A 24105-nucleotide genomic window follows, 5' to 3' on the forward strand; every position below is an offset into this window, starting at 1 on the left:
ATACTCTTCTAAGTACATTAAGGTGATTTGCCTCAATGGGATGTTATTCTTAAGAAACAGAAGGTACCTTCGTTGACAGTACTACTATCTACACAGTCTACTATTTCTAGAGTTATTTTCAATTTTCCTTTCATCACTCAAATCTAATTAGTTGTAAATAATGATGATGAACATCTTCTTTCCCTCCTTAACTCCTTTCAAGGTTCAGTCCAAGTGCTATACCCAACAGGAGACTTTTTTTGTTTCCTGCAGTTGTTAATGCTGCTTCAAAATTATGTTTTACTAATTCATTTTCGTACATGCCATTTTCTCACAATATAATGTAAGCACTTTGAGGGCTAGGACTATTGTTGTATCCTCACTGCATAACACAGTCCTTGGCACATAAGAGGTGCTTAATTCAACTCAACAAGCATTTTTATTAAACAATAATAGCTGATTATATATATGTATATGTATATTTACATGTGTGTGTGTTGCTGTAAAGTTTGCAGCACACTGTACATACACACTTTACTGAGCCTTACCTGTGAGGTAGGTAACAGGTATTATTCCCATTTTACAGATAAGGAAACTGATGCTCAAAAAAGTGAGTGGCCCATGGTTACATAACTAGTAAATGTCAGTTAGGAATTGAACAGACTTTTCTCATTTCTAATCAAGGCTTTAATACCATGTTGCATACTTATGTCCCTCTATATTAAGGTGATCTGCCCCCAAAAGGAATACTAGGGCTAGTTCTCTCCCTCAAACACAAGGAAGGTGACTGGCCCAAAGGGCCTAAAATAAGTTGATTAGGATTCCTGGTTGCTTAACGGTACAAAAAAGTACAAAGTACCCTTCAGGTTTGGCAGATGTCTCAGAGCTATGCCAGTCACCACATCCTGCCCGCTGACCAGATCTATTTCTATTTGGAGATTAAGGGAGATGTGCCTAACCAAGCCAAATGCGATATATCTCTATTGAGTATCCTTTCATGCTATGGCTAAGTAAGCCTCCTTTTGTGAACTACTAAATATTCTATATGTCTTATTTCTTTCCAATTTTGAACCTGAACTACCAGAATAGCCTATTTCAGGCTTGGCCTACTACCCATATCATATGCAGATGACTGCTATATCCAGTGGCCATGTCTCAATTTGTGACCCTTCTGAACTCTCTGACACTGTTGATTGCCTTCTCTTACCTACATACTGTCTCCCTTCTAGGTTTTTTCTCCCTTCACTCCTCTTCCAGTCTTGTTCTTGACTTTCTCTGGACTTCAAAAATCATACCTCTTATTTCTATCCTCACCTTGGAATATTCTGCAAGGCCTGCTCCCCTTCTCCCACTGGTGAGTTCTTCCTGAAGCTTCCATTTTGTGAAGGGGTCCAGCCCAGATTGCCTTCATTCCCCTGCTGGCCTTATTCAAAGACTTTCTCTGGACCTTGAAATCATGCTCCTGCCCAGGTGCCTTTCCCTTTTCAGGTTCCTTTTGTGTGTTGTCTTCTCCCATTAGAATGTAAGCTCTTTGAGGGCAGCAACTTTTTTTCTTTTTACCTGTATTTATATCCTCAGCACTTAGCAGGTCTTGGCACATAGTAATGTATATCCTTCCTATATGAGACACTGCTCTAATTCTCCTTTCCTCTACTGTACCTTCACCCAAGTTACCCTCACCATCATGGGTACCTTCTAAGGCTCAGTCTTGGGCCCTCTTATTTTGTCACTCTACGTTATCTTGCTGAGTAATCTCATGCTTCCTTCTCTCCATAACAGCCACTACCCCAGTAGAGATTTTATCATGTCTCTCCTAACCTATTACAATAGCCTTCTAATTGGTCTACCTGCCACAAGTACCTCCCCTCTCCAATCCATCTTCCACTATGTTGTCAAATTAATCTTCTCATGTCACTCTTCCTCTTCCAGAATCCGAAGGACAAACAACTAACACCCTACTATTCAATAAATTCCAGTGGCTACCTATTACTTCCAAGATCAAATATGAAGTCCTCTATTTGGCATGTAAAGCTCTTTATAACCTGGTTCCTTCCTACTTTTCCAATCTTCTTAAAATTTACTTTTCTCCATGTTATCTATAATTCAGTTACAAAATCTTGTTGAGTCTACCTTAATTTAACATCTTTTATATCCATTTCTTTTCTCTCCACTCACATGGCATCACACTCTATTTCAGGTTCTCATCATTTCTTGCCTAGTCTATTTCAATAGCACCTAATTGATCTCCCTGCCCTTTCTATTCCATTTTTCAAACAGTTGCCAAATTGATATTCCTGAAGCACAGATCTTTGTCATTTCCTTGCTAAAAAAGCCTTAGCAGCTTCCCCACTGATTCAGATAAAATGAAAAACTCCTTTGGCAATTAAAGTTCTTCATAATCTAACTCTAACCCATCTTTTCATGCTGATTGCACATTACTTCCCTCCACGTACTCTACGACAATCTAGTCCTATTTGCTATTCCCAGCATATTCCCTTTCCCAATATGGCGCTTTGCACAGGCTATCCTCCAGACATGGAATACTTTTCTTCCCACATCTGCCTCTTGAAGAAGGAAGGAAACAAGCATGTATTAAGTGCCTACTACATGCCGGGTACTGAGCTAAGTGCTTTACATATATTTGATTTGATCCTCACAACCCTAGGAGGCAGGTGCAATTATTATCACTATTTTACAGTTTAGGAAAACGAGGCAGGTTAAGTGACTTGTTGAAGTCACAAAGTAAGTGTCTGAGATGGGATTTGAACTCAGGTCTTCCTAACTGCTGACCTAGCCCTTTATAGACCTTATAAAGACCTTTATACACTGTATTACCTCACTGTCTCTTGAAATCTCTAGCTCCCTAGAGACTAACTTTCCCGATCCTACCAGTTGTCTGTGTCCGCTTAACTGTACATACATACACCTCCTTACCTCCACCCAAAATCATTTTCTGTTTATATTCTGTATTCTCCATCTACATACATTTGGTTTACCTCAGTAGAGCGAGGATCATACACTTTTTATCTTTTTATTCCTAGTGCCTGGCTTGAATGTAAGTGCTGTACTGAATACATGTTGAACTGAAATGAATCCACACTGCATGCAAGAGTGAGGCAAAGTATTGAGGAGGTTGTTTACAGAATGGAGGCAAGTTGGATTAGACATAAAAAACTAGGCATCTCTCTCCAAGAATTCTCTATTTCCACTTCAAAAAAACAAAACCAAAACCAACCAAAACCACTTTCACTAAATCTTTGCACATTTCAAACTATACATACCTACATACACTGAAGACATTTAAAAGTTTAATATGTGTGTGTATAACCTTACATATTAAATCCTCATTAGAAAGGTTCTTATAATATACATAAAAAGGATCCCCCACCCCAGTAACTACAAATATAGAGCAATGTTTCTTACTTTCTGGGTGGACTCGAAGTTGGAAAAAATTGAAAAGTTTTGTGAGAATAAGAATACTGTCATGTCTACAAAATGGGAAATGCATCACAATTACTTCTCATGAACAGAAGTAACCTAGTAACCCTGAAACAACAGTATGACAAATATTCCATCTGAATTTCATTTATTTAGCAAAAATTTACTGAGTTGTTACTATTTGAAAGCTACTTGCTACTAGGTACTGAGGAAGAGATAAAAACCAGTAACATATAATTACTGCCCTCAAGAAGTTTACTATAGCAGGAAAGATGCTTTAAGTGAACAAAAACAAATATAATGAAAAATAAAGCATGACAAAGTACTATAAGATGTCATAGAAAAGTAAGATCGGGTTCTGTTAAGGGGAGAATGGGGCTTTGTGACAGACACAGCATATGAACCAGATCTTGGAAGATGGGTCTTGATTTCAATAGGTAGTGAGAATTTGTCAATGCGAATAGAGTTGAAAGAATACAGGCAGAGGAAATGTTGTAAGCTAGGCAAAGAAGCCTAGGCTGTGTCTTTAAAAAGGCTGGGACAAAACAGTTGCTTAAGGGAATTTTTTTGCTTTTTCCTTTTGTTTTGGGACAGAAAGGGAAGGTTGGAAGGACATAATGAGTAAGTTTCTAGTGAAAAATGAAAGAGCTAGTAAGTAGACAAGAGAAAGTAAAGATGTAAACAAGGATAGGCACAAGAATATAAAGAAGTTTTGAGATGTGAAGGAGGTGAACTAAGGGATCAGAGGATCAGAATTTAGAGCTGGAGGTCATCTGGTTCAATACCTTCATTTTAGAGATCAAGAAATCAAGGTCTAACTGAGTTAAGTAACTTGCCTAAGGTCATATATGTAGCTAATAGCAGAGCTAGAATCCAAACCCAGATTTTCTGGGTCTAAATTCAGCAATTAGATTCCTCTCTAAAACGCTGATGATAATCCTAGGAAGATTATCAATTGAGATTTGTCAACTGGGACTTAGGAGTGAACGGATTCTGGGACACCTATTATGGCTTATGCAATAAAGAATAAGGAATGCCTCAGATAATTAATAATTGTGTCAGTTCTTTAAGAATGTCTGGAATGCTAAAGCCTTGAATAAGTTGATATTGGTAACAAATGCTAAGGTCAAGGACAAAAGGGAAGACAAAACTGTCACTTAACTGTTATTTTGATTGTTTTCTTATCAAAGAAAATAATTATTGAACTGGAAACGACAGAAAAGAAGAAAAATGGCTAACAGAGAGTGGAAATGGAAGACAAGTAGGGAGACAGTGGATGTTGTTGTCTGGCTGTTTTCAGTTGTGTCGAACCCTTCATGGCCCCATTTGGGGTTTTCTTGGCAAAGATAGCAGAATGGTTCACCATTTCCTTCTCCATTAGATCTATTTCATCAGGCAGTCAGAGGTTAAGTGACTCGTCCAGGGTCACATAGCTAGAAACTGAGATCGGATTTGAACTCAGGTCTTCCTAACTCCACACCCAGTGCTCTACCTAATGAGCCAACAGCTGCCTCAGGGAGACAATAAGTGACCACTTAATTGCCACCGATGAGATCAAATCACTAGGCCCAAGATAACTGAATTATATGGTGGGTATGACTTGCAATGTTAGCAATCTCTGAATGACTGTGCAGAACGAGAAAGATTAGAGAGAAAAATTATCTAGTCTTTTTTAAAAGGTAAGCAAGTAGAGTCTGCAAATAAAGGTTAGGAAGCTCAACTCTGATTTTGGGTAGAATACAATATTAACTAAGGAAGTGATTAATGAGCAAATAAAGAAAGAGATGTCCCATTACTGGGCATAAGCTCTAATGAAATGAAAACAGAATCAAAGGTCAAATAATTACCGAAATATTCATAGCAATACTCTTTGTAGCAGCAAATAAATGGAAACAAAATGTATGCTCACTTATCAGGGAATGGATTAACATATTGTTTTACATTACCATTAAGCAGTATAAAAAAGAACTATGAGAAATTCAGAGAAATGTATGAAGATTAAAATAAAAGGAGCCAGAGCAAATTAGGCAGATCCAAGGGAGCAAAACACATAACAACAGCAATATAAATGAAGAGGTCATTAAAAGGAAGTATAACTGAGTAATGAAATATCAACGATCATCTTGAGAGCAAGTACAATTCAGCAGATGAACTGAAGATGCAGCAGTCATTTCTAAAAAAGAAAATGTGCTAAATATAAAAAGTCATTAACAAATAATTCCGTACGAATTGAGTTTACAGTAAAAGTTTAATTCTCAGTTTGGCTATGTCATACATCATCATGTATAATTCTGTCCATATGATATGGTAACGTTTATTTCTCGTGAAATCCTTGAGCTTCTGAGGCTATCACTTCTATGTATCTAATCATTGTAATTTGTATGTTAGGTTACCTATGTACATGTATTTTCCCAATATAATACTTAACATCTATCAACTAGTCTGTGATTGATACACATAACACTCAAAAAATTCTTCTATTACAAGGTCTAGGAGTCATCTCAGAAGGCACATGAAGTTCTACATTAAATCAGCCTATATCAATTATACATAGAAGCTATGCAGTTTACCCATTCAAGAGCAATCTCTTTAGGATTAGAAACTACTTTAAAAGGATCAGACCAATGGGGGCAGAGGGCGGAGATTGTCATTTTTCATCATTATACCCCCAGTGTCCAGCATAAGGTTTCATTGCAGCCACTATGTTGTCTCCCCATTAGAATGCAAGCTTTTTGCCATTTAGTGATAGTTTCATCCTTGATACTTTTATCTCGTGTCTGGCACATAGTAGCTTCTAAATAAATACTTGTATAACCAATAGGGATGTTGTGAGAATCAAATGAGGTAACATGTATAAAATATCTTGCAAATTATAAAGGGGTATATCATTTTTAAGTTACATTAATCTTAAGAGAGAAATCCTGTATTCTTGTGTTTGACTCTTCTTTTGATATTTGTTTTTGCGTCATATCTCCCCAAGCAGACCCTACATCCCTTATTCCTAGGCAAAGCTTCAAAGTGCCTTGTACATACTAGGTACACAAGTATTTGCTGATTTGGATCTGCAAATATTTAATACAGAATACAAATATAATTTATAATCATGCCCTACTGCTTTCCTTTCCCTAATTTTCCTTGCAATCCTCAGCTTTGTAAAGTACTATTTCTGCTAACTCCCTGAAACATGCATGACGTGAAAAGGTTAAATTACTGTTTTGGCTTATGGTTATCTTTAATTTTAATACTTTTTTGTCCCCTAATCTGCAATTCATTTTATCTGTGATTAATGAAAATATTTTAAAGGCTTCTGTAAGGCAGATACATATATACACAAATTTTCAAAAAATGAATTCTTAGAACGTATGTTATAGTTTGCAAGCTTTTTTATCTTTACCTTTCTATGTCTCATGTTCTTTGCATTAAAAAATAACAAGGTTGGGCTAAAGATCTTTAAGATGCTATGATGTCCAAATGTCAATGTTTGGAAAATTTTAAAAATCTGAGTAAAATTTTAGTATTTTTTGGAGGGGCTGGGGAAATTTACTAAAATTTTGGTCACAAAATCTTTTGAATAATATTGTATTTCCATTTTAGTAGTGTTAAAAAAAAAGGGGGGGGGAATCAGGAAAAAATAAGTTTATCCAACTCCCTGCCTGATATATCGCAGATCATGGGCTTCAACACCAAAACTCATCTGATAAATGGCACAAAGAATTCATACAAGTTTTCACCTCTCCCCTACCTCTTACACGTAAGAGGGGAAGTGTTGAAGAATAGGGATTAGCCAACAGGTTAGCAGCAGGAATTTTTTTTAACCAGACAAAACCCAGAAGGCCTAAAAACAGCACAAATAAATCATGTGCCCTGTAATTAATCAAGAGGTAGCTAAGCAACTTTTGCATACTGTTCAGTTCAGGTTAAGATTTTAGATGATTTATTTTCAGTTTATCTTTTAAAATGAGTTTATTTTCTTGTCCATATTAAATGAGGTTTCCTTTAAACTACTGTTTTGAAAAAAAATAAGCCATTGTTTTGGTAAAGGACTTACTGTTAGATATCCTTTAGATCTATTTAATAAGGTCTATTCATGCTTTATCTTTGCCTGGTGGTGAGCCCTAGTTCTTAAGGAATAGGCAAGTTGTACACTCCACTAAGTCCCACAAAGCTTAAAAGGTTTGATATCCAAATAAAATAAGCTAGGTAAAAAAAAAGTAAAGAGATGTTCATTCTCAAAGGATTGAAAAGTTTTGAAAATATCTTGGCCATAGTAACCTTGGAAAGAGACCTAAGTTTCCTGCCATAAGCTATTACTGACAATCCTGACAAACTCATCATGCTCTTTCTGCTGTTTATACTACAGTTTTCATGTTTAATCTCAGTCACAGAAAAAAACATGAGGAACAGCTAGGTGTAGCAGTGGATGGAGCACTGGCCCTGGAGTCAGGAAGCTTTGAGTTCAAATCCAGCCTCAGGCATTTAACACTTACTAGCTGTGTGACTGTGGGCAAGTCACTTAATCTTAATTGCCTCAGGAAAAAAAAATTGAGGGGACAAAAATTTTAGAGTATTGAAAATTTTAGAACCAGGGCAAATGAAACATTTTATAATGTCAAAAATTCAAATGCTTAAAAAAAATTCAAATGATAAAAATATGGCTCTAAATAGGATTTTGTGGTAAGAGGTTGACTGGTGGAACAGATTAGGTATACAAACACAGAAGCAAATAAGCACAGTAAACTAGTGTTTTGATAAATCCAAAGAGCTCAGCTATTTGGGGCAAGAACTCACTATTTAACAAAATGGGTGGGAAAACTGGAAAATGGTCTGGCAGAAACCAGGTTATAGACTGACAACACCTCACACCATATACCAATATAAGCTCAAAATGAGTACATGATGTAGACATAAAGGATGGCATCATAAGCAACTAGCAAAGAATGAAAGAAATTACTTAACAGATCTATGACGAGAGGGAGAATTCATGACCAAACAAGAGAGACAGGTTCACAGGAACTAAAATGGATAGTTTTGATTACATAATATTTAAGATTTTTGGGGGGGAGAGAGGCGGGAGGAGGAACAAAATCAATGCAGCCAGAATTAGAAGCAAAGTAGGGAATGGGGGGGGGGCATTTTATAGCAAGTTTCTCCAATACGAACAAATCAAAGGACATGAACAGTCAGTTTTCAGAAGGAAATCAAAGCCAACAATAGTCATATAAAAAAATGCTCCAAATCACTAATAATTAGAGATGAAAATTAAAACAACTGAGATATCACCTTATACCTACCAGACTAACTGAAAAAACAGAAAAGGAAAATAGCAAATGCTACAGGGGATGTAGAAAAATTGGGATGTTAGGAGAACAATTCAGAACTATGCCCAAAGTGCTATATAACTGTGCATATATCCTTTCATGCAGCAATACTACTACTAGATTTGCAACCAAAAGAGATAAAAGACAAAGGGAAAGCATCCTTATGTACAAAAATTATTGATAGCAGCTTTTTATGGTGGCAAAAAACTGGAAACTGAGGGTATATTCGTCAGTGGAGAATGACTAAACAAGTTGTGGCATATGATTATGAATGGAATACTATTGTGCTATAAGAAATGATGAAGGGGATTGTTTCAGAAACACCTGGAAACACATATAAACTGATACAAAGTAAAGTGAGCAAAACTACAACACTGCTATAAAATACTGTTATACGATAACAGCAATACTGTAATGATAATCAACTGAGAAAGACTTAGCTACTCTGATCAGTACAATGCATGCATGACCCAAGGACTCACAATGACATATGCTATCCACCTCCAGAGAGAGAACTGATGGACTATGAATAAAGATTGATGCATATTTTTTCTTTATTTATTTTTCTTGTGTTTTTTTTGGCAATGTGGCTAATATGACAATGTTTTGTATGACTTCACATATATAATGGGTATTGCATTTCTTGCCTTCAATGAGTGAAGAGAGAGAGAGAGAAAGAATTTGAAACTGAAAAAAAAAATTAAAAACAAAAACAAGCTTTTCCAAAAGTATCATTGGAAGGATGAAGAGAGTTTGGAACTGAAAATAAAAATAAAAAAGTAACAATGCAGCTAAAATGAGAAGAAAAGCAGGAAAACAGGAAAAAATCTTTGCGGTAAGTTTCTCTGATAAAGGTCTCATTTTCTAAAACATAAAGGGAAATGAGTCAAATTTACAAGAACCATTCCCCAACTGATAAACGGTCAAAGGATATGAGAAAGAAATCCAAGTTATCAATAGTAATGTGAAAGAGTGCTCTAAATCACTAATAATTAGAGAAATGCACATTAAAATAGTTCTGAGTTACCACCTCATACCTATCAGATTGGCAAAGGTGACAAAAAGAAAAGTCACAAATTCTGGAGGGGCTGTAGGAAAACAGGTAGGTACACTAAATGCACTGTCGGTGGAGGTATGAACTATAATAGTCTGATCTTTCTGAAAGCTTTGGAACTATGCCCAAAAAGCTATTAAACTGTATATACTACATCTATACTGCAAAGAGATCCAAGAAAGATAGAAAGGACCCGTATATACAAAAATATAGCAGTTCTTTTTGTAGTGGCAAAGAATTGGAAAGTGAGAGGATGCCTATCAACTGGGGAATGGCTGAACAAGTTATGGCAGTTGAACGTGATGGAATACTGTTGTGCTGTAAGAATTGCTGAAGGGGCTTAAATTCTTCAAATCTAGCCACAGCTCAGATTCTTATAATCTAGCCAATAGCTCACTAATGTTCAGACTCCTTAAGAGTCTGCCCAACATGACGAATGTTCTAATAAACCTTGTCTTTGGCTGAGGAAAAAAAAGTTTGTGTTGAAAATTGGGGAAAGGACCTATTTGTACAAAAAGTATTTATAGCAGCTCTTTTTGTGATGGCTAAGAATTGAAAATTGAAGGGATGCCCATAGATTGGGGAATGGCTAAACAAGTTGTGGTGTATGATTGTTATGGAATATTATTGTGCTATAAGAAATGAGGATCACTGATCCACACCCAGAGAAAGAACTACGGAGTCTGAATGCAGATCGAAGCATGCTATTTGCTCTTTTTTTTCCTTCTGTTTTGTTTTGTTTCTTCTTTCTTGTGGTTCCTCCTACTGGTTCTAATTCTTTTTTACAACATGACTAACGTGAAAATATGCTTAATATGAATGTATACGTAGAGCCTATCAGATTGCATGCTGTCTTGGGGAGGAGGAGAAAATTTAAAACTCAAAAGCTTATGGAAGTGAATGTTGAAAACTAAAAATAAATTAATAATAATAAAAAAATGACAAGTAGGATGATTTCAGAAAAACCTGGAAAGACTTACATGAACTGATGCAAAGTGAACAGAACCAGGAGAATGTTGTACACAGTAACGGCAATACTGTATGATGATAAACTGTAAATGACTTACTATTCTCAGCAATACAATAATCTAAGACAATTCTGAAGGACTCATGATGTAGCATACTATCCATCTTCAAAGAAAGAAATGATACTGTCTGAATACAATCTGAAGCATGTTATTTTTCACTTTCATCCTTTTTCTTTTATTTGAGTCTTCTTATACAAAATTATTAATATGGAAACGTTTTACATGATGCACATGTATAACCCATATCTCCTTATTGTGGGGGTGGGGTGGTGGGAAGGGAAGGATAGAATTTGGAACTCAAAACTTAAAAATCAAATGTAAAAAAAAAAAGGAGGTGGTTTCAGAGAAGCCTGGGAAGACTTGCATGAACTGATGCAATAGTGAAATGAGGAAACTGAGAACAATTAATACAATCACAGTAATATTGTAAAGATAATCAACTGTGAAAGACAGTGCTCTGATCAATACAATTACTAACCACAATTCCAAAGAACAAGATAAAATGTGTTATTCATCACCACATAAAGAACTGATGGATTCAGAATGCACACTAAAGCATGGTTTCTTCTTTCTTTTTGTTAATGGCTAATGTAGGGAGTTATTTTGACTATATATATTTGTAATGAATTTGGGGTGGTTTTTTTGGCCTTATCAATGGGTGGAAGAGGCAGAGGGGAAAGGGAGATAATTTGGAAGTGAAAAAAACCCTTAATTTTAAAAATATATAAAAACAGTATAATACAATGTCAGCTCTGGAAAGGATGTGAGAAATTATCTAGTTTGGTGGTGCCAAATTCAAATAGAAAGGGATCTCTATAGCCAAATACTGCTGTAGAAAACCACAAGTTAACATTATATTGTACTGTGTTTCAATTTATTGTTAAACATTTCCCAACTACATTTTAATCTGGGGGGGGGTGCCTCAATAGGTTGAAACCTCTGATCTAGTCCATTCTTTACCCCGCTATATTAGAGATGTCTGAGAGGAAACAACTTGGACCAAGCCACACAGAAAAGGCTAATTCATTACTGTAGGGAGGTTGAAGTCAAGTAACAAGTTAAGGAATTAGTAGTAAAATAAAGAAATAGAACAAATTGGAACTATGCCCAAAGGGCTATAAAAATGTACATACCCTTTGACCCAGCAATAGCACTTCTAGGGCCGTATCCCAAAGAGATCATACGAATGGGAAAAGGACCTACATGTACAAAAATATACATAGCAGCTCTTTTTGTGGTGGCAAAGAATGGGAAATTGAGAGGATGCCTATCAATTGCAGAATAGCTGAGCAAGTTGTGGTATATGAATATAAGGGAATACTACTGTGCTATAAGAAATGATGAACAGCAATTGGGTATGGAAATCTGTCTTAGCCTGCAGGAAAATAGGGGGAAAAGGGGACAAGAGAGCAGGGGGATGATAGAGAGGAGGGCAGATTGGGAAAGGGTGTAATCAGAAGTAAATACTTCTGAGGAGGGACAGGGTCAAAAGAAAGAATAGAATAAATGGGAGGGCAGGATAGGATTAAGGGAAATAGAATTAGTTTTTCACAATATGTGTTTTGCATAACCGCACGTGTACAACCTAAAAAAAAAAATGATGAACAGGCTGACTTCAGAAAAATCTAGAAAGACTTGTATGGTCTGATGCTGAGTGAAACGAGCAAAACCAAGGGAACATTGTACACAATAACAGCCACATTGTACGATGACTAATATTGATAAACTTAACTCTTCCCAGCAATACAAGGATCTAAGACATCTCTAGAGGCCTCGTGATGGAAAATGCTATCCACATCCAAAGAAAGAACTACGAAAGTTGAATTGCTATTGTTTCTCTTCTGTTGAGTTTTGTTTCCTCTTTCTGATGGTTCCTCCTATTGGTTTTAATTTTTACTTACAACACCACTAATGTGAAAATATGTTTAATAGGAATGTAAATGGATAGCCTATATCAGATTGTGCACTGTCTTGGGTAGGGTGGTGGGGAGGAAAGGGGAGAAAAATTTTAAACTCAAAAGCATATGGAAGTGATTATTGATAAATCAAAATAAATTAATAAAATTTAAAAAAAAGAAATAGGTTATCTGTTCTAGAAATTTTAAAGTGCTTCAAGGAAGATGTGCTACTAGTGCCTTGACGCAGATGATCAAAACTTTAAGATCAAAGAAATGTTCTCGCCTTTTTCAGTTCCTGGCTTCCAAGATGACCAAGAAGAGGAGGGACAACAGGCACGCCAAGAAGGGCCACGGCCACGTGCAGCCCATCTGCTGCACCAACTGTGCCCGCTGCATGCCCGAGGACAAGGCCATCAAAAAGTTCACCATCCACAACACTGTGGAAGCCGCGGCTGTCAGGGACACCTTCAAGACCAGTGTCTTTGACTCCTATGTGCTGCCCAAATTGTATGTGAAACTGTATTACTGTGTGAGCTGGAGGAATCGGTCCCATGAGGCAGAAAAGGACTGAACACCCCCTATCCCGCTTCAGACCTCCTGGTGCTACCCCCACCCCGTTTTAGACCTGCTGATGCTGCTCCCAGACCCTGTCCAAAGCCTATGTAAAGAGCAATCTGCCCATCAACATTCCTGAACTGATCAGAGGAAAATAAAATGGTTGGTTAACCTTAAAAAAAGTTCTCATGCAAAATAAATAAAAGCCACAGTATCAAAATCAATAATCAATCAGTAATGGCTAACAGTCTATATATAAGGGAGAAATGATAAAATATCTGACCCTTTCCCTAAGGTTCTTTTTCTTAGCTACTTATCAATTAATCTCTCTTAGGCTTTCAACAGATCAGCTGTTGAAAACCTATGATACTATACTAAGAATTGTTATTTTCCAGTCTTGTGACCCTGTGGATCATCACATGCTGATATTATCCATGAGATTTTCTTGCCAAAGACACTAGAATGGTTTGCCATTCTCTTCTCAGTGGATTAAGGCAAACAGAGGTTAAGTGACTTGCCCAGGGTCACATAGCTAATAAATGCCTGAAATCTGCATTTGAACTCAGGTCTTCCTGGCTCCAGGCCCACTGCTCTATCCACTGAGCCACCCATCTGCCTCTTACTAAGAGTGGTATCTATACTTTTAATTCAGAAATTCAGGGATTGGGAGGGGAGTAGGAGGAATGAATATCTGCTTATTTCTGGTATCACAAGAAACCAAGTAGGGTAAATATTTGGGGGGCAGCAGCCTTACAACCCTTTAAATTACAACACATAGACAGTTACCTACTTATAGATGTGGACTCTTCAACATTTTGAATCTGACTCATAGTTATCAGGGAGAAGCCCACATAAAGTAACAATTGATGCTCAGATGAATTCTTAACTGGAAACATAAGGGGACTATTACAAATGGCAACAATTACCTCAAAAATCACAGTATCTCAGAATCGTAAAAAGATCTAGAGTCAATTAGACCAACCTACCTGAACCTCTGCTGACATCTCTACACCTATAAGCTATACAACATACCTGACAGGAGGTCATAGAGTTTACGCTAAAGATTTCCAAGGAGAAAAATACTCACTTGCTATATAGGCAATCCCTTCCGCTTCTGTTTAGCTCTAGTGAAGTTAATTACTTTCATCAAGACAAAATCTGCCTCTAACTTTCACCTACTGCTCCTACTTCTACCCTTGGAGGTAATGGTTTCTCAAAGAGGGTACCACGGCAAACTACTGTACATGAGTTTTGCTAGGTGTAAAAAAAATTTTATTAGAGATAATCAATCAATAGCCATTTATGAAAGGCCTACTATGTGTCAGGCACTGCATTAAGGTCTGGGAATACAAAAAGAGGCAGGAGAGTCTCTGACCTCAAGGAGCTTACAATCTGGTGGGGGAGATAATACACAAACAAATATATATACAAAGCAAGCTATATATAGGATAAATAGGAAATTATTAAAAGAGTGAAGGCACTGGAATTAAGAGGGGTTGGAGAAGGCTTCCTGTAGAAGATGGGATTTTAGTTGAGACTTAAAGGAAGTCAGGCAAAGAACTGGAAATTGAGGGGATGCCCCTCAATTGGGGAATGGCTGAACAAGTTGTGGTTATATGAGTGCAATGGAATACTATTGTGTTATAAGAAATGGTGAACAGGCTGACTTCAGAAAAACCTGGAAAGACATGTATGGTCTGATGCTGAGTGAAGTCAGCAGAACCAGGAGAACGTTGTACACAATAACAGCCACACTGTGCGATGACTAATATTGTTAAACTTAACCCCTCCCAGCAATACAAGGATCTAAGACACCTCCAAAAGCCTCGTGATGGAAAATGCTATCCACGTTCAAAGAAAGAACTATGGAATTTGAATGCAGATCGAAAGCAAACTATTTGCTATTTTTTTTCTTCTGTTGAATTATGTTTCCTCTTTCTGGTAGTTCCTCCTATTGGTTCTAATTCTTACAACATCACTAATGTGAAAATATGTTTAATAGGAATGTATATGTATAGCCTATATCAGATTGTGCGTCATCTTGGGGAAGGTGGTGGGAGAAAAATTTTAAACTCAAAAGCATATGGAAGGGGCAGCTAGGTGTCGTAATGGATAGAGCACTAGCCCTGGATTCAGGAGGACCTGAGTTCAAATCCAACCTCAGACACATAACATTTACTAGCTGTGTGACCCTGGGCAAGTCACTTAACCCCACTGCCTAGCTTTAAAAAAAAAAGCACATGGAAGTAATTGTTGATAAATTAATTTAAAAATTAATTTAAAAAAATCTGTTCTTCGGGGGGAAAAGTACATATGCTACACTTAAGTTTAATCTGCATTATTAACTTTTTCTCCATTACTGTTTTTTTTGCACCGAAACTGCAAATCTATTATGTACAATTTGCTATTCCTTTTAAATATATAATAAAGTTATGTAAATTTAAAAAAAAAAGGAAGCCAGAGAGGTGAGCAGTGAGAATGGAGGAGGGAGTGTTCCAGGCATGGTGGACAGCCAGAGAAAAGACAGAAAATGGAGTGTCAGGTTCATGGAACAGCAAAGTGGCCAATGTTACTGGGTCTAAGAGTACATGTTGGGGAATAAGATGTAAAAAGACCAAAAAAGCAGGAGGGGGTTAAGTTATTTTGTTTTAATATAAATTTTACTTATCACCCCACAGCCTTCTCCAGCACTTTGTAGGACAATGTCCTCTCCTGCCTCTAGACTAGACTATCCCAGGGCATACCTTTACCTGTTTCTGCCTACTGAGGTAGGCAGCCTGAGCCTCACAGAACATGTCACCATCTGCCGCAAGGCTGGATCTTGAGGAAGGACCTTGAACAGCCTTATCACTGCAATGATCAGCATACTTCACCCCCTCATACTCTCCCATCCCAGTGATTCTGAACTCCTGGCAGAATGTTACTGGATGATTATTAATATTCTCTTCAGTTGAAATCTAATATAAATCTATAAAGCATGTGCTTAATTCAAAAAAGCAAAAACAAGATATAACTTTGTAACTAAAATTAAATGTATCTCCTTTGTAATAAATAAATTAAATTTCTAAGTGAACATTCCACTCCACTTTTTCCTTGTTTGCTTAAAAAAAGAAATCACAAATTCCTACATTGAAATTTTATTTATTTAAACCAACAAATATTAAAATATTCAGATTCAAAACTCCAATTCTTATCTTCCTCTTTTCACCCTTGTAAATTTCCTTGTTAATACAAATGAGAAAATCATGATTCCACAATTAATGATATTACTAGAATTCTAGCATCAGTGATTACAATCATCACCTCCCTCCAAAAATTTTTGCTTATATTGAAGCTCTCGTATTACCTCTCAGCCAAGCAAAAGACATTGGGGATAGGGAGACTAGGGTAGGTAATAACAATAATAAATATTTTTTTAATCGAGGTACATTAAATATTTTATAACAATGATCAGTTAAAATATTTATATACTCATGGGTCTAAATTTTATGACAAGAAGAAATAAAGGCGCTTTTGTGTCTTTTAAAACACAAAATATATACTAATAACAACACTGAAAATTATAGTAGTTGACATACCAGGTGTTTATTGAGTAAACATCTACTCTTAACAAGCAGACCCATGAAATCCCACAGGCTGAAACCACAATACTGTGTTCAAACGCCAAGGCAAGGCACTATTGTTCCACCTATGAAAACTGTAGCCTTCCTTTATGGGCCATCTTAATTTCTTCATGATGTCTTTCTTGCTGACCCCCAAGCCCCTGTAAAGTAGATATGAACTCTTCGCTTGAATTGTTTTTTCTCATGAGACCAACTCTATGTGATACTTTAAGACATGCTAAACACCTTCAGAATGAGGTTTATATCTTCATTTCCTGCCCTCATATTCTAAGTGGAAGCGGGGCTGGCGGGCGGGGAACAACTTGTATTACCTCCATATAAAATATGAAACCTTTTAGATTTATTATAATCTCTGGATAGGTTAAGTGATTTGCCGAAGGATAGCAAGTGGCTAAGTTAGTACTTCAATCTAAGCCTAATGCTCTACCACATTACACCTCGTTCTCAGAATAATATAAAGAGATGAAACCAAACAGTATGCAAAACTTCTGGCAAAGCAATTCCAGATAGATCATTTATTGGAAAGGAAAATAAGGTTATCTGTACTTAGTATCAGATCAAATGTTAAGTCAATCTTCACTTTTAAATTAAAAATTAAATTAGATACTAAGAGCTGGTGAATTTTCATTATAAAAGTGGGAATTAAAGTAGTGCTTCAAATAACTCTAAATAATTTTTGCTAAAAATATAGGAGTACTGAAAGCTCTTTTCCAACATATGCTTAACTTTAAAATGTGAATTCTCATTGCTAACATTCATTAGCATGTACTTAGAAAAAAAAATCTACCTTCTTTATGCCAGGAAAAAGTTGATTGTTCATTTTACAACCTATATAACTGTCATGAAGAGCTCTTTTGTTTTTTAAGGACTCAAGATATAGGCAAGCAGTTCTAGTTTCCAAGGCTATAAATACAACTGTAGTAAACATCAAAATTCTGAAAAAATGAAGATGGGTACTTTAGGATCATGGGGTAGAAGGGAATAAGGTCATCAATCCCTTTATGAAGAATGAGAAATGAAGCAAAAACTGAGATTTGAAAAGTTAAAAATGACTTGCTCAAGGTCACAGAGTTAGTAGAACCAGGTTATGATCCCACTGTTCACAGCACTATAATTTTCTGTTACTTAAAGAAAAACAAACAAAATCCTTAGTCAGCTAGGATTTATTAAGTGCATTAGTGCTAAGTATTGGGGATTCAAAGAAGGAAAAAAAAAACCAGTTCGCAAGAGCTCAGTCTAATGGGAAGACAAATGCAAACAAAGATGTGCAAACAAGATACACACACACACACACACACACACACACACGATAAATTGAGGGAAACCACTAAGATTAAGGAAAATTGAGCAAGGCTCATAAATACTATATATATTTTGATCAAATCAATATTCCTTCAGTTTTTCAGAGGGCTAAAAACAGTTTGCCTGAACATCTGGCTTCAAATGGACAGATTTGGGGAAAAATATTTAATTCAACAGAAAAGCAGGAACTTACTTGTATATGTCTAAAAGCACTTTTACTCAGGAAACCAATATTATACTAGTCATGAGGGCCAGAAACCTTACGGGACATTAAAAATTTTTCCCTTAGCTCTTCCCCTAAATATAATCAGTTAGTTCATCTTATTAATTTTTCTGAATTTCCCAAAACAAATCCACAAAAATTTTAGCCCCAAAGTTAAGGTGGAAAGTTATTGCAACAACAGCAATCACTTTTAAGCCTATGGTTGCACCTTATCTCCTATATCCGTATTCTTTTGAGTACCAAATATTAATTTGGTAATTACTAAGGCTGAAGGTAAACCACTCTCTCCTACAGGGAAAAGGAGTTTGGATTTGACATCAGGAAACATATATAAACCTGAGGACAGGGATGGATCAGGAGAACCAGGTCTTCTCAAGAATGTCAAAAATCTAAAAGGACACAAATAGAAGTTGGAAGTCTGGGTCCAAAGCAGATTTCACATTGCATAAGACCAGGAGGAACCTTACTAGAAGCCTCAGGAAAAGACTAGTTGTTTACTGAAATTCATCTTCCCCATGGGGGCCACTAATATTACCCCCAACTGTGCTCTGATACATCACTCGTTAATGCCCCATTGCTACCCTGGTAAGCCTCTGTGTATGGAAATAATCCTGTTCCCTAGAATGCTGGGCTTTTAGGGGATATCACTGATGGAAAGCTCTCTTAGCTGAGGGCTTCACCTTATACTTCTCTCCAAAACTGAGGGTATTCAACATGAACTCCCCCTTTCTCCCATTTCACATCATTCAGACATCACTCCCTCTACTATCTCCTTCACTCCAGTTTCAGTGAAGACGGGGCCTTCTTGCCAAAATCAACTTCTCTCCAGACACTTTTGATCCAATCCCTTCCTGTCTTGTCTATTACACTACTCCATTATATTATTCCTACTCTCTTTCATCTTTAAGTTCTCCCTAACCATGGCTCTATGCCTGTAAACACGCTCGTATCTTTTCCTATCCTTAAAAAATTCTCACATGATCTACTATTTCTCAGATAAACTCTCTGAGAAAGTTGTATACATTTAGTGCTTTCATTTTTATCCTCACTCTCTTCTAAATCCCCTGCAATATAGCTTTCGATGTTATCATTTTGTACTTCCCAAAGCTATCAACGATTTCTTTGTTAATTGCCAAATCCAATGGCCTCTTCTCAATCCTCATTCTTTTTGACATCACTGCAGCATCACAACATAATTGTCACTTTTTCCTACTGGATACTCTGAGTGTTGGTGATACTGTTCACTCCCAATTCTCTTTCTACCTGTCTGACAGCTCCTTCTGTCTTCTTTGCTGTTCTTTATGCATGTTATCCTCACTGATGGGAGTCTTCCAGGTTCCATCCTGGGTCTTCATTTTTGCTTCTTTTACCCTACCTTACTTGGTGATCCCATCAGTTCCAAATGGATTGAATCATCTATCTATGCAATTCCTAGACCTATATATCTAGCCCTAGTTTCTTTCCTGACCTCCAGTCCTGCATTAACAGCTGCCTTTCAGATACCCCAAACTAGTTATCTAATAGGCACCTTAAAATTAATATGATCAAAACATCATCTTTACCTCACTTAGCTTCCCTGTTATTATACAGGCTACCATCACTAGCCATATTAGGATCACCTGTTGTCATCCTCAACTCCTCACTCTACTTCACTATATTATCAGTTGCCAAATATAATTTTTTCTCTACAACATCTCTCTTGAACATCCCCTTCTTTTCACTTGTGAAGCCACACCTCTCATTTGTGCCCTCCTGCCTGGATTAGTCTTCTAATTAGTGTCCTAGAATCAAGTTTCACCTTATTCTAACTGATCTTCACACAAACTGCCAAACCTACTATTCAAAAGCATCGATCAGATCAGGTCGCTCCCTGGTCAAATAAACCCCAGTGGCTTCCCCTTGCTTTGGGGATCAAATATAACATCCTCTCTTTGGTTTTGAAAATATTCATAAGCTGGCTTCTCATACCTTTCCAGTCTTCTTATGCTTTATTCCCCTCCACAAACTGTGATACACAACTCTGTACCTCTGCACATGGCTGTCTCCCATGCCTGGAATGCTTTACCTCATCACCTCTCCAACTCAAATTTCCCTGGCTTGCTTCCAAACACAGAATAATTCTACCTCCTGCAGAAGGACTTCCCCAGGCCTCCCAGTTAACTAATGCATTCACTCTCAGATACACTTCTACTACACAATACTTGTATGTATTCAGTTATTTACATGTTATCTCTGTATTACAGTACTAACTCCTAGAAAGCAGGGTTGTTTTGTTTTGTTTGTCTATAATACTTACTACAGTGCCTGGCACGTTGTAAGGACTTAATAAATGCCTGTTGACTTGATTCTAATCAATAAGCATTTGTTAAGGGAAGAAAGGCTAAGTGGCATACTAGATAGAGAACCAGACTCAAAGGCAGAAGTCAAGGATTTATTAAGCATCTAGTATTTGACGGGCAATGTACAAAGCACTGCGGATATAAAGAAAAACAAAAATAGTCTCTGCCCTCAAGGAGCTCCTAGTTAGAGGGAGACATGTAAATAACTATAAATAACTATGTACAAGCAAGATATATACAACTCAAACTGGAGATCATAAACAGAAGGCAGGCACTAGCATTAAGGGGCTTCTTGCAGAAAGTGGAATTTTACTTGACTTGAAGAAAGCCAGCTAAGTCAGGAGAGAATTCTAAGCATGAGGGAAGCCAATGAAAATGCCCAGAGCTGGAAGATGGAGTGGTTTGAGGAACACCAAAGAGGCCAATGTCAATGGATCCCAGAATACATGGTGAAGAGGAGTAAGGTGGGAAGAATGGAAAGGTGAGATACCAACTCATACCTATCAGAATGGCTAATATGACAGAAAAGGAAAATGATAAATGTTGGAGAAGATATGGGAAAATTGGAACACTAATGCATTGTTGGTGGAGTTGTGAACTGATCCAACCATTCTGGAGAGCAGTTTGGAACTATGACCAAAAGGCTATAAAACTGTGTGTACCTGTTGATCCACCAATACTACTACTAGGTCTATATACCAAAGAGATCATGAAAAAGGGAAAAGGACCCATATGTACAAAAATATATATACAGCAGCTATTTTTGTGGTGGCAAACAACTGGAAACTGGATCAATTGGGGAATGGCTGAACAAGTTGTGGTATATGAATGCAATGGAATACTACTGTGCTATAAGAAATGACAAGTGAGTCATTTCATTTGGAAAAGCCTGGAAAGACTTACATGAACTGGTGCTGAGTGAAGGGGGCAGAACCAGCAGAATACTGTACACACAGTACCAGCAACACTGAGCTGTGATCAGCTATGAGAGACTTAGCTCTTAGAAATGCAATGATTCAAGACCACTCCAAAAGACTCAAGATGGAAAATGCTATCCACATTCAGGAGAAAGAACTACGGAATCTAAATGCAGATCAAAGCACACTATTCTCAATTTTTTTTTGTTTTTCTTTCTCATGGTTTTCCTCTTTCGTTCTGATTCTTCTTTCACAACATGACTAATGTGGAAATGTTTAATATGTACAATCCTATATAACCTACATCAGATTGCTTGCTGTCTTGGGGAGGGAAAAAAAATTTTAAAAATAAAAAAACTCCAAAAAATGGAAAGGTAGGAAGGGCTCAGGTTATAAGACAGGATTTTATGGTTGACCCTGGAGGCAACAAGGAGCTGCCAGGGTTCATTGAACAGGGGTGTAGGGGTGTGTGTGTGTGTGTGTGTGTGTGTGTGTGTGTGTGTGTGTGTGTGTGTGTGTGTGTGTGTGTGTGTGTGTATCAAGACAGATAAGTGGAGAATAGACTGCAATAGGTAGAAACTTGAAAGCAGGGAGACCAACTGGAAAGTTAGTATAATAGTTCAGGTATAAAGCAATGAGGGACAGCACCAGAGGGATGGCACTTTCAGAGGAGAGAAGGGGACATGTACAAGATATGCTGCGAAAGTATAATCAACAAGACTTGGCAACAGACTGGAGTATAAAAGTGGTGTAGCTTCTGTCCTGAAAGAATTTACATTTTAAAGGAACAAGATAAAATGAACATATATAAGTATATACAAATATACACCAAATGAATGCAAGGTAATCGGAGAGGAATCTGAGCAGCTAGGAGAAATCAAGAAAAGCTTTATGTAGAAGGAGGGCCTTGAGCTAAGTCTACAAGGAAATCAATAATTCCAAGAAATTAAGGCAAAGAGACCCTGCAAACCAAGTATGAACTACAAAGGTATTGGGAGAGGGAGTAAGAGTACTGTGTATGCAGGTCAAGTGGGTCAACATAGAATGTGTGAAGTATGATGTGTAAGAAGCTTGAAAAGACAAAAGGGCCAGAACGTGAAGAGCTTTAAATGGGGGAAAAAAAGATTATATTTGATTCTACAGGTAACAGGGAGCCACTTGAGTAAAGTGGATAGGAGGTACAGAAGGCAGCTCTAACACCAGCACTCTTAGTTCAGGCTTGAATCAAGGTACTGGGAAGTCAAGCATTTAACATTTTACCCTGCTCTAACACAACAAGGCCATGTAACAGGGGTACAGGGCATTTAGCTTCTCTGGACTTGGTGCCTCTTGTTTGTATACAGAATCATATATATGCTAGTCATCAGAATAAAAACAGTAAAGGGCAGGGTGACTTGTGATCTTTAGAATCTGCCAAGTTGGAAGAGTCCTAACTGCACAGAGATGAGACTTTTTATACTTTGAGGTGACCAGGAAGCTGCCTTGAGGAAGTCATGATCTATTCAGCTTTGTCTCCTTTTCAGGGAAAGCTCATCTTTGTCCTAAGAGGAACCCAGACCTAAACCATGTTATGGCTGGGGACGAGGGGGCAGAGAACCTGTGTCAGTGAAACACTGGTAAATATCAGTCCTATCACAGGAAATAAAGGAAGATAAATTGAGAGATTTATTGTGCATAGTTAGGCCACAACAATGTAATAAGGCACAACTGTACCACATATATTTAAAAGTCAAGCTTTTATCTGCCATAAATTTTCCCAATCTTTTTTCTTTTAATTATATTTTTGGTTGTATGCAAGTTTTTCATTTAAATGAAATAAAATACATATTTTTTTGTCCCCAATAATTTCTTCCACCTGATGAACTGAGGGGAAAAAAATTCTTCCCCCACCCTTCCACAACTGTGATAAACTTAGAGCTAAAGCCTGAAAGAAATGTTAAGACTTTTAGGCACTGAAATGATTTCATTTAAATATTAAGCAGTTACTAAGCCAAGTTTAGTTATCTGTCTTGACACTTAATGCAATTCTATACTATCTAAATTAATTTATGGATTTAGTGGCTATACTAAGTAAAAAAAAATACCAAAATTCATTTGGAAGAACAAATATCTTAAATGGTGATTTTATAAACACTGGTCCATTGAGCCCCCACCAAAGGGGTCCAAGGATATATTTCAGGGTATGTGTGAACTTATGGGGATAAGATGGGGAAAAGAAATTATATCTTTATTTTCATTAACTTTCAAATGAAATTTAGCATATCCTTCAATCATGAATGTATAACAAACACTAATCTGATAAAGTTCTACAGGCTTTACTAAATTGCCAAAGGGCCCATGACACAGAAAAAGATTAAGACGCCCTAGTCTAGAATCTCAAGGGAAATAATGGGGAAAAAATGCAGGAATAAAGGTGAAGAGAGAATAACGT

General features: G+C 37.0%; 1 protein-coding gene and 1 pseudogene across 1 annotated transcript in view; one reads left to right on the forward strand and one right to left on the reverse strand.

Annotated features, from left to right (window-relative positions):
- The window catches only part of BTBD7 (BTB domain containing 7), a 95691-nt gene that overhangs the window by 59537 nt on the left and 12049 nt on the right, over positions 1-24105 (reverse strand).
- On the forward strand, positions 13023-13426 carry LOC110217741 (small ribosomal subunit protein eS26-like; annotated as a pseudogene).

Source organism: Phascolarctos cinereus, unplaced genomic scaffold, assembly GCF_003287225.1.
Source record: "Phascolarctos cinereus isolate Bilbo 61053 unplaced genomic scaffold, phaCin_HiC Scaffold_3;HRSCAF=262, whole genome shotgun sequence".
Classification (NCBI taxonomy): Eukaryota; Metazoa; Chordata; class Mammalia; order Diprotodontia; family Phascolarctidae; genus Phascolarctos; species Phascolarctos cinereus.